Below are 12,398 nucleotides of genomic sequence, written 5' to 3'. Positions count from 1 at the left end.
TCCCACAGGGCATACGCTGCTCCTTATGCCCCAAGGAACGAGGTAGGTCCTCCTCCACCCTCTTCCCTGCCCCCGAGTTTATGTCACCAGAGGAGATTGAGTGTGTTGTATGAACGTGCAAGGGTCCTCGTTGGCACAGAGGCCACGGCAGTCCTCCCTGGCTGAGCATTGCGTGCTCTGTCTACCCTCTGCTGCACGGAGGACAGTGGTGGAAAGGCCTGGCTCTTTCCACATTTCCCTTGGAAACAGGACAGGTCTGAGAGGTAGGCACCTCAGATAAAGGACAGTAAAGCTCAAAGAAAAGACTAGGATAAAGTCACTGAAATCAAAAACAAATGAACAGACTTCCATATAAAATTATATTGCATTGTAGTGGGACCTGGGTGGCTCAGTCAGTTAAGCACTCGACTCTTGATTTCAGCTCAGGGCATGAGTTCAGGGTTGTGAGGTCGAGCCCCATGTTGGCCTCCACACTCAGCATGGACTCTCTCTCTGCTCCTCCCCTGCTCATGCTCTCTAAACAAACAAACAAACAAATTGTGCAAACAAGCTTGTGTGTGAAATATGTAGTGTTGGAGAAGGATGTGGAGAAATTGTTTTTATCTTAAAGGCTAAGTTTTGGGACGCCTGGGTGGCTCAGCTGGTGAAGCATCTGCCTGCAGCTCAGGAAGCTGAGCAGACTCCCTGCTCAGCAAGGGGCCTGACGCAGGGCTCCATCCCAGGACCCTGGGATCATGACGTGAGCTGAAGGCAGATGCTTAAATGACCCAGGTGCCCCAAGTATAAACCAATTTTTATTTTTTAATTTTAATTTTTTATTTAAATTCAGTTAATTAACATATAGTGTATTCTTAGTTTCAGAGGTAGAATTCAGTGATTCATCAGTTGCATATAACACCCAGTGCTCATTACATCATGTGTCCTCCTTAATGCCCATCACCCAGTCACTCCAACCTCCCACCCGCCCCCAGCAACCCTCAGTTTGTTTCCTATGATTAAGAGTCTCTAAACCAATTTTTAAATGATGACTTTCTTCTAAAAATATTTGCATCCCTCTTTTAAGAAAACCTTAAGAATACCACTGGGAGACTGGCAGTTCCAACTGTTTTGCTATTTTTTCTGTTAAGGCAGGTGAATCTGGTTAAAACTGCTCGTGAGACTGAACTCTGGAAAGCCTATGCAGAAAGAAATCACTGGAGGAAAGACTAGAAACGTTAAAGAAAATGAGGTGAAACCAGACTGAGGCTCTGTGTTTCTGTTAACACCAGCATGCACTGCCGCTGGACGTTGGCTTGCTGTTTTCTCTTCTGCCAAAGGGGTGGGACATCATTTTGCTTCTCCGTGGAGCAAAATGGAGACAGAAACAATTGGTTCTTGTAATTCATGGTACTTATGTGCTGCAAAGCTGCTGTCAACCCTGGAATAGTGGATACGAACCACTGCTCCTCAGGAATACAGCGTTAGGTTCCTGCAAGCCTCTGGTCACAACATTCTCAGCAACCGATCAGTACAAAACTCTGTCTTTTGGGTGTTTTTGTTTAAAGGCACCCTATGTAGTATACACTGTTAATTCATTATCATTGACCTCACAGCCGGCAGTGTCTCCCTCATCCTGAGTGAAGCCCATCTAACACATACGTTTGCTCCCTAAGGCACCGCCTTCTTGCACGTAGGAACACTAACACAGACTTCAGAAGTACACCTGGGGACTTTTTACACACTGACAACACCGAGAAAACGCACAGAAGTGCAGTGACAACAGCAACAACAAGCAGCGTGGCGCTGAGTGGACCACAGAAAGAACACATTTACAGTATGAGCACCACCTGCTCACCCCCAGCAGGTCAGGGTGCCCCAAGCACCGGGTCGACCTGGTGTGCAGGTCCCTCCTGGGACGAGAAAGGGTGCTGCTCTGAAGCTGCTGCTTGGGGTGGCCCGAGAACATGAGCATTCGATACCTCACTGATGAACAGCTGCTTTCGATAACAGCGTGTTTTCACTTTCTATCGATAAGGAAGACAAGCCCACCCAAGTTAGGCTACAAGGGGCAAGAGTGACTGCACCCTACTTCTCTCAATCCGCTTCTTCTCTTAACCTCTAGTCTGCTCTGTGCTTTTTAAGAACGTTACAGCACACGTTCCTGCTTATTTCTGCTGTTATTTGTGATGCAGTTGTGAACTACTTGCTCCACATCCCTAAGCCGTGACCGTCCCACCAGGTGCTTAGCTTCTCCCATCTAAGCCATCACTGCTGTTTGCTAAACACCAGACAATTTCAGAACCTTTCTCCTCCCTCTTTTCTCTGAATGGCTCTTTAATTCCTTTTAAAAGGAAGCACAATTCTTTCTCCTGTTTCTAATGTTTACTATCTCACTTCCTAAAAGGGTCACACCTTTATTCTGGCTTTTGAAATCTAACAAACCAAATCAAAGAAAACAGCAATTGATAACATTAAAAAGGTGTGTTTTTTTTAAATATGTAATTTCTCTGAGCTTCTGAGAGAAACGCATTGCACACCTCTCAGAGAAGCCCCATGAGGATGCCCCTCAAGGGTGACTCTCAGGTACCGTAGAGACAGAAAATGTAATGAGGATATAAATGAGGAGAAGGACCCAGAAAAGAGACTCAGATCAAGAAACTCTGAGTAATAGGGGCGCCTGGGTGGCGCAGTCGTTAAGCGTCTGCCTTCGGCTCAGGGCGTGATCCCGGCGTTATGGGATCGAGCCCCACATCAGGCTCCTCCGCTGGGAGCCTGCTTCTTCCTCTCCCACTCCCCCTGCTGTGTTCCCTCTCTCGCTGGCTGTCTCTCTGTTAAATAAATAAATAGAATCTTTAAAAAAATAAAAGAAAAAGAAACTCTGAGTAATAAAAGCAGGGATTGTCGAAAGGGGCTGAAAGGTAACCAGAGAGTACCCTGGGGAGACAGAGTCTTGCAAGTGCTAATGGGTAAAGGGGCTCAATAGGCTAGGCAGGGATTTCCTGTGCAAAGAGTCCTAAGGACACCAATTTGTTTACACTTTCACAAGCTGTCCTAATTTATAGTCAAAAGCAACTGGGCTGGACTCCAAGCTGTTAAAGATTCCACCTGTTTGTGTTGGACCTAAATCTTATTTTTCAAGTTGTCAAAGAACAACACAAGTTGACACCACAGCCTCTTCAGGCATTTTACCAAAAGTTAGGACATTGACTGGGGAAGAGCGGAGCCCTAAGAATTGGAATGAGGATCTTTGAGTGGATTCTGATGAATATGAGAACCATAACTTCCAGCTTCGCTGCACCTCTCTCTCTGTTAGAATCCAGTGCTCTTCCCCCACCTGAAGTCAGCCTCCCTTGTTGAAGGCTTTGTAATGTTCTCATTGAAGCAATTAGCTTGCAAGAGAATGCTATTCTCAAGGCCCACCCCACCACCTTTTTGCTGCCTCCAGACCCATTACCTGCACATCATGGGAGAGGAATCCAAAGTCTGAACTGGGTAAAGAGGCATATATGAAGATTTTTTTTTTTGTAGTTGTTATCAAAAGAATTCTGAGTAAAATGTATGAAAGTGATTTTATTGACATTATACAAGGAGGAGAACAGTGTTGGATTGAGCTGAATTTACTGATATAGATGTACTTAGCAAATATTTGGGATTCATTGTTAGTGTGAGCAGTTGATTGTGACTCCTACAGTTTGCTTTGTTGGTTGACTAATAGCTGGAGTAAGCGGTGGCCACATTAAATGAATTTTAGATCCATAACTTCCTTGATTTAATGTAGAGGAAGGAATCTCTAGGCTTAAGGAGTTAGAAATGATGGAATAGATCTATGATAGTAATGGAATGGAGTGAGACCCCTCATGCATTTTCTCACTTGATTCTGCTAAGAGGGCACTGAGACATTCTTTTTACCAAATTATGGAGAAATATATCAATGAAAGCAACACTAGTATCCTTGAAGAACTTATATAAACCATTTTCTACTTGATAATGGAATGCTACTGGGCATGTCCAATTTGATACCTCTCTTGCCCAGCCTGACAGTGGTCCTGAGGTGGGCATCCCTGATCCAGCATTCCAGAGTCAAGCCTAGTTAGTGCTTTGTCCTTGGGTACCAGGAATTCTGGAGAAGATGATCATTTCAGGTATAACCAGCAAGAGGTGGTAAAGCTTTTGTGCACACATGAAAAGGAGAAAAATTAAAGTTTTCTTGAGATGCAGGTGAACTAAACAATGTAGGGAATTGACACCATGATGATAGTGTATGTATGTGGGTGCCTGTGTGTGGTTACAGATAAGCAGCATGCCTCCCCCCACCTTTGCACATGCTAACCCTTTACCTAGAAGGCTTTTACCCTCCTGTTCTGACGATATAAAACTCCATTTCTTTTCAAGATTCAAGTCAGGCTTCATATTCTCCAGGAAAATTTTTCCTACACCTCCCTTCTCCCAGAAGATACAGTATAAACATTTATCAGCACACTATCGTTGTGTGTTGTCAACATGGGTTCTTTTGATTATCTTTCCCACTGACTTCCTTCTCAAAGACAAGGGCTATTGGTGCTCAGCAATTGTGGATTGAATGGTTAATAAGATATAACAAACTCTCAATTACAAAAAGGTGAATATTTCAGCAAAATGGTGGATCTTTTTGTTTGTTTTACTTTACTATTTGGGTAAAAGATTCAGATATGAAGTATCTGAAATAGATTTCACAGTTTATTGGAAACTAATAAACTGACTGCAAAGGTGATAAAAAAAGAATAAAGGAATAACAGAGCTTCTATTTTGTTCCATTTTAAATCTTCTAATCTGCTTTTCTCCTGTGACCTACTTTCTAGTAATGTAGACTTTGAATAAAGATAGTCATATCAAACTTGGCATTTGCTCTTGTGGAAAATATTTATGAGCAATGGGAAAGTAATTTAGCTTCCTTCCTATTATCACATTGAGCCTCTTTAATATGCTGGTATCAGTAGAGACAGTGGACTTGTCAAAGACTGACTTTTCCCATCTCCCCCTGGAAAGTTGGCAAGTGGGAAAACATCAGTGTAATTTTAGTTCAAATACATTTTTTTTACCTAACAATCGTTCTACATGGGTTTCATGCACATCAAGAAACTGTAGAACCAAGGAAATGCTTGTTTGTGCTTGACACTGTACTGAATGCTGAGTCTTCAAAGCACATTGGAAGTATTAGAAAGAAGGACTGCACATGGCTCCAAAGACCCAAATAAGTAATTCTGTTTTATTTTTCTTGCCAATAGCCAACTGATCAAAAGAGCAGACATTCATTGTTGATTTAAGATTTAATGATCCACATACACTTCGGAATGTATATTTTGCTGTTGGTGAGTGGAGTGTTCTGTATACATCTGTTAGCCTTAATTGATTTTTAATGCTGTTCAAATTCTGTTTGCTTGTTGATCTTTTGTCTAGATGTTCTATCCGTTATTGAAGTAGAATATTGAAGTCTTCAACTGTTAATGTAGAGCTATTTTCCCTCCAATTCTATCAATGTTTACATGTTTTGGGCTCCACCTATTTAATGCATACATGTTTATAACTATTATATCTTCTTGATGAATTGACCCTTTTATCAATATTTAATGCCATTTTTTCTTTCTTGTGACAATTTTTTAAAAGATTTTATTTATTTGTCTGAGAGAGAGAGAGAGAGAGAACATGAGTGCACAAGCAGGGGGAGCAGCAGACAGAAGGAGAAGCAGATTCCCTGCTGAGCAAGGAACCTGACACAGGACTTGATCCCAGGACTCTGGGATCATAACCTGAACCGAAGGCAGACGCTTAACCAACTGAAGCACCCTGGCACCCCTCTTGCAACATTTTTTAACTTAAGTTTACTTTGTCTAATATTAGTATAGCCACTTCAGCTCTTTCAGTATCTATTTGAATGGAATATCTTTTCCTATCATTCCACTTTCAACTTACTTGTTTTTGGGTCTAAGTTGAGTCTCTTAAAGCAGCATATAGTTGAATCATGTTTTATATTTTTAATTTTTATTATTTATTTTTTAAAAGATTTTGTTTATTTGAGAGAGAGAGAGAACAAGCAGTGGGGAGGGGCAGAGGAAGAGAGAGAAAGAGAGAAGACTCCATGCTGAGCAGGAAGCCTGATGTGGGGCTCGATCCCAGGACCTGGAGATCATGGTCTGAGCCTAAGGCAGACGCTTAACCAAGTGAGCCACCCAGGTACCCTTGAATCATATTTTTAAATCCATTCTGCCATATCTGCCTTTTAATTGGTGAGTTTAATCTATTTACATTTAAAGTGATTATGGATAATGAAGGACTTAGTTCTGCCAATTTGCTGTTTCTTTTCTATAGTTACTATTTTAAAAAATATTTTATTTATTTATTTATTTATTTATTTATTTGAGAGAGGGAGCACGAGTGGGGGGAGGAGCAGAGGGAGAGGGAGAAGCAGACTCCCTGCTGAGTGCAGAGCCCCACGTGGAGCCCAATCCCAGGATCCTGAGATCATGACCTGAGCCGAAGTCAGATGCTTAGCCAACTGAGTCACCCAGGAGCCCCCATTTTTTGTGTTTTCTTAAATTCAATACTGCCTCCTTTTATATCTGATTGATTTTTATCTCATTTATTTTTTCTATAATTTTTAAATTTTATTAGTGAAAATGGCGATTAGAGTTAAATCCTAAATCCTAAACTCTAGATTGAATAGAAACAAACTTAGCTTCAACAGCATACATCAACTCTGCTCCTATCAAGCATCATCTCCCCTTTTATGCTGTTGTTGGCACTAATCACATCTTTATATGTTGTGTGCCCATTAGCATAGATATATAATTATTGTTTTATGCTTGTGGCTTCTAAATCATATAGGAAACAAAAAGAGGAGCTGTAACGCAACAATACCATTATACTAGCTTTTATACTTATTTGTATGTTTACCAGAGATCTTTATTTCTTTCTTTTTTTTTTTTTTAAAGATTTTTTATTTATTTATTCGACAGAGATAGAGACAGCCAGCGAGAGAGGGAACACAAGCAGGGGGAGTGGGAGAGGAAGAAGCAGGCTCATAGAGGAGGAGCCTGACGTGGGGCTCGAACCCGGAACGCCGGGATCACGCCCTGAGCCGAAGGCAGACGCTTTAACCGCTGTGCCACCCAGGTGCCCCAGAGATCTTTATTTCTTTGTATGGCTTTGTGTTACCACCCTAGGTTCCTTTTGTTCCCTGAATTCCCTTTAGCATTCCCTTGTAGGACAGGTCTACTAGTGATGAATTCACTTAGTTTTTGTTTATTTGAGAATGTCTTAATTTCTCTTTCATTCTTGAAGGATAATTTTGCTGGATATAAAGTTCTTAGTTGACATTGTTTAAATATGTTATCCCACTGCCTTCTGGCTTCCATGGTTTCTGATGAGAAATTGGCTGTTAGTCTTATCAAAGATCACTTGTATGTTATGCTTTGTTTCTCTCATGCTGCCTTCAAGATTCTCTGTCTTTTGATAGTTTGTAACATGTTCCATCGTATGTTTCTTAGTTTATCCTGCTTGGAGTTCATTGAACTTCCTGGATGTATATATGCATGTCTTTCATCACATCTGGGAAGTTTTTGGCCATTATTTCTTCAAATATTTTCTGCTCCCTATCTCTCTCTGTTCTTTGGGATGCCCCTAATGTGTATATTGGTACACTTGATAATGTCTTGTAAGTTCCTTAGATTGTGTTCATTTTTCTTCATTCTTTTTTTTTTTTCTTTCTTTCTGTTCCTCTGACTGGGTCATTTCAATTGCCCTATAGTCACGTATGTTGATCCTTTCAGAAGGATCTGAACAATTCTGATGCTGGACTTCTCTAGTGAATTTTTAATTTGAGCTATTGTATTTTCAGATCCCGAATTTCTATTTGGTTGCTTTTATAATTTCTATCCCTTTATTGATATTCCCTACTGTTCGTGCATCATTCTCCTGATTGCCCTTAGTTTCTTGTTCATGGTTTCCTTCAGCTCCCTGAGCACATTTAAGACAGTCTTTGTGTAGTAAATCCAGTGCCTTGGTTTTGTCGGGGATGTTTACTGCCAATTTCTTTTTTCCTCTCTGAATGTATCATACGTTCTTGTTTCTTTGTATGCTTTGTAAATTTCCATTGAAAACTGGTACTGGACATTTTGAATATTGCTATGTGCTATTATTATTATTCTTATTGCAATGAAAAATAACAAGCATTGGCCAGGATGTGAATAAATCAGAGCTTTCATATATTGCTGTAAAATGGTGCAGCTGCTATGGAAAATAGTTTGGTGGTTCCTCAAGAAGGTAAATCTGTAATTACCATATGATTCAGCAATTTCCCTCCTACATACATATCCAAACAATATGAAAACATATATCCTCATTGAAACTTGTACATGAATGTTTAAAACAGCATTATTCATAATAGCCAAAATATGGAAACAGCTCAGATGTTCATCAATGGATGAATGGATTTTTTTAAATGTGGTTCAGTGATCATTTCTACAGCACCTATACTAAAATTAGAATGATACAAAGAAGATTAGTATGGCCCCTTTTCAAGAATGACATGCAAATTCTTGAAGCATTCCATATTTAGAAAATAAAAATAAAAATGTGGCTTATATATACAATGGAATATTTTTCAGTAATTAAAAGGAATGAATTAGGTAGATGTAATTTGGATGAACCTCAAAAACATTATGCTAAGTAAAAGTAGCCAGACACAAAAACAATCACATACTGTATGATTCCTTTTATATGAACTGTCCAGACTAGGCAAACCCATAGAAAGAAAGATTAATGGTCAGGGGCTGGGGGACTACGAATGAGGAGTGATTACCTAATGGCCACAGGATGTTCTCCTGGGGTGATGAAAATGTTTGGAAATGAGACAAGTGATGAAACATACTAAATGCCACTAGACTGTACACTTTAAAATGATTAACTCTATGTTATGTGAGTGTCACCTCAATAAAAGAAAAACTTAGTAATCCATAGCTCATCTTCTGTCTTGCAGCTGATCATTTTCACTCAAAATTATCATTCATCTTATATTTTTAACCATAATTAAACATTGCCATGATATATTGCTAGTTGTTAAAGTCTCTCCCTTTCCCCTTCTCTATCTATCATAAAGTCAAGTAATAAAGTAAGTTTTTGGGACCCTTTTGCCATTTTCCAATCAATAATGAACAACTACAACTTGTCTTTATGTTACCATTCTCTACAAAAAAGGCTTATAGCAGAACTCAATTGGTACATATCTGCAGGTGAGAGGGAGACATGACATTAATTGAATGCTAGTTAGATTTCACACACTATGCTCAGCTACTTATGTGTGATATCTCATTCCATTTTCACACAAAATCCAGAGATAATATTATCCCCAGTTTCTAAATGTGGTGATCTGCAGTGGAGTTCCAACGTGGCCCGAGGACACACACGTATAAAAACCCATATTAAGACTGACCTCTGCATGACCCCAAAGCCTGTGTTCCCTCTCTTATGTATTATGTCATTCAAGCAAGTTCCTTAGAGCTCCACCTGTCACTGTATCACCAAGGATGATTTATCTCTTAAGTCAGGCCATATATGTCAATGCCACCATTTTAATATGTGAGGGAAGCTGGGGATTTTCCATATTAGGACAATATCTATACAACTCAGCATTTTCTCTTTACCCATACCCATAGTTATGGTTCTAATCAATTATGAGACTTCAGACCAAAAGGCAAATGATAATAGTCGAAAATATTCAAGTTAACACACTTGTCAGTACATTTTTTTGTTTTACAATTGAGTCCTCTTCGGTTGTGGGGAAAGGCACTGGCATCAGTAACTTACTCTAAATCTGTGGGTCCATCATTTTGAGAAGAGGTTCTCCCTGGGTTCTGGGGCAAGGGCAGTCTCTCAAGGGGTCTGCCAAGCCTTCATCTGCTCCCTCTCTAGTATGCAGAGTTGGCACGTGGCAGTCACAAGCTCACCAGCTCACAAGCTGTTACTGCACAGCACAGGGTCCATGACAGAAGATGCACAATGCTGCCTGGGTTCCTGGATGTTAGTGAGCAGTCAGGAAGGTTGGAACACCCTTAGAGAGCAGGAGAAATAGCCTCTTATCTCCGATGAGCAGATCCCAAGCCATTAGACCACCATTATCACTTCATTTTTTTTGTCTTAGAGACTTTCCTGGGTTAGAGTATAAACACCTCAAGGAGGGGTGTGATTAACTAACACCTGGGTCACCCTCACTCACCCTCCCTCACTCACTGTTACCTGAGCCCAGATTAGGTAAAAGCAAAGATCAGGAGTGAGGTGGATGTTGGTGGTGGGTGAAAGGAGTCCCTGGTGTTGAGGGCCTTTGAGAGAGGAAAGGATGGGCATGTGCTCCAACATCTTCATTTGTTTCACATCATTCTAGATCCTCCCCACACATGCTGCTGAGATCCTACATGCTTCTGAGAAATTGCTTATTTTGTCCTTTTAACAATGGCTGTAGGGCACCTGGGTGGCTCACGCGGTTAAGGGTCAGCCTTTGGCTTAGGTCATGATCCCAGGGTCCGAGGATCGAGTCTCACATCGGCTCCCTGCTCAGTGGGGAGTCTGCTTCTCCCTCTCCTTCTACCCCTCCCCCTTGCTCATGCTCTCTCTCTCTCTCTCTCAAATAAATAAAATCTTTAAAAACAACAAGAACAACATCAACAAAAACAATGGCTGTAGATCCTGACTGAGAGAATATACATACAAATGGTGATGGCCAGAGTATGTATGACAATGGGACTTGGTCAGTGACTACAGCTGCCCCATTTTCCACCCCTGCTTCTGGCACAGAGAAAGCCAGATTTCCTCCCTAAGCCCATGAGATTGGATGCCCCACTTCCAGGACCCACTTACAGCATCCCCAGGTCCACAGGCTCCATCAGGACACACCCGAGGTGTCCTTTGTTCCGCACTGAGGGTCTGACAAACCAAGTGTTGTGGCTGACCCCTTGTCCATAGCAAGCTTTGAATAAATAACCTCTGCTTCTTCCCATTCATGTGGCCTCCATTTATTTCCACAGTTAGGCAGGCTCTGCCAAGGTCCAGTCTGCTCTCTGTCTGTCACAGCAGCCCCACCTCTGACCAAGTGTGGTCCCCACAGAGGCCCCTGTGGTAAGCTGGCAGGGGAACTGAACTCTGCAATCTTTGATTGGAATTTCTAAGCTATTCTCATGTTTTTTCCCAGATCTTGTTATGGGTTCCTGTTTGTGTGGCATCCTTGGTGGGATCAGACCATTCCTTTCCTTCCCTTTTGCTGTCTTTGCATTCTTGCTTTTTATTATTTTTTAAGATTTTATTTTTTTATTTTATTTTTTTAAAGATTTTATTTATTTGACAGAGAGACAGCCAGCGAGAGAGGAAACACAAGCAGGGGGAGTGGGAGAGGAAGAAGCAGGCTCATAGCGGAGGAGCCTGATGTGGGGCTCGATCCCATAACGCCAGGATCATGCCCTGAGCCGAAGGCAGACGCTTAATGACTGCGCCACCCAGGCGCCCCTAAGATTTTATTTTTAAGTAAGCTCTACACCCAAAGTGGGGCTCAAACTCATACCACTGAGATCAAAAGTCATGTGCTCTACTATCTGAGGCAGCCAGGTGTCCCTGCATTCTGGCTTTGTGTTGTTTTGTCTAAAGTGTTTTGGTCATAATGATAAAAATTGCAGAGTAGAACTCCAGCATAGGCCCGTGAGCCTGTGGTTTGAGCCAGCCTCACAGACCACTGGTTTGTAGTTCCCATGGACTGGTGTCTTCTTGGATAGACTGCTGTGGGTTAGCAATGAAACCAGATGAGGTTATCCTTCTGTCCCAGCCTTGTGTTCTGAGAGCCTGGCTTTGATTCAGAGAGACCATTTTCTCTGGTTTCCCACCTGCTGGGCCAACTGTTAGGTGGGGACCTGAGACACAAGGTGCATGACCATCACATTGCTACCAGCCTTCACCAGCTCCCATGTGCCAAGTCTAGAGCCTCTCCTCCAGGAAACCCCTACTTCTTATAGGTACTCTTGTTTATAATCTGAACACTTGTGCCTGTCTTTCTCAATGACATAACTTCACCAAGGATGATTCAGGCCAGTGTGAGGAACATATGGCTTGAAAAAATGTTCATTTGAGAGGTATTTAGAAAAGAAAGGAAATAAGATTTCTTAGGCCCAGACGGGCAGCATTGCTTAATTAGTATGCGGCACCCTCCAAATTATATTTTGAATAGAAAATTATTTCACTAGAAGATTATCTAACCAAAGCTAATGAACAACTTGACACACTTCAGCAACAACCAGCTAGACTCATCCCCCTGGGGAGTGCCTCCTATGCCCAGGTCCCCTCTTGTCCCTGGTTGCTCTCTATCTGCATCTCCATTGACTCTGTCCTCTTCTTCCCATCATCCA

At 41.6% G+C, this 12,398-nt stretch overlaps 1 non-coding gene across 1 annotated transcript; it reads left to right on the top strand.

The window, feature by feature from the left end:
- The first annotated feature begins 8,465 nt into the window (after window positions 1–8,465).
- Window positions 8,466–8,572, top strand: LOC123787578 (U6 spliceosomal RNA). The gene has a single exon (XR_006778278.1). It is a non-coding gene; the product is annotated as a U6 spliceosomal RNA (small nuclear RNA).
- Window positions 8,573–12,398: the final 3,826 nt, after the last annotated feature.

Source organism: Ursus americanus, chromosome 19 (assembly GCF_024610735.1).
Source record: "Ursus americanus isolate L20-20 chromosome 19, mUrsAme1.1.p, whole genome shotgun sequence".
NCBI classification, from domain to species: Eukaryota; Metazoa; Chordata; class Mammalia; order Carnivora; family Ursidae; genus Ursus; species Ursus americanus.
The sequence above is the reverse complement of the archived record's forward strand: the minus strand, read 5'-3'. Positions and strand labels throughout refer to the sequence as shown.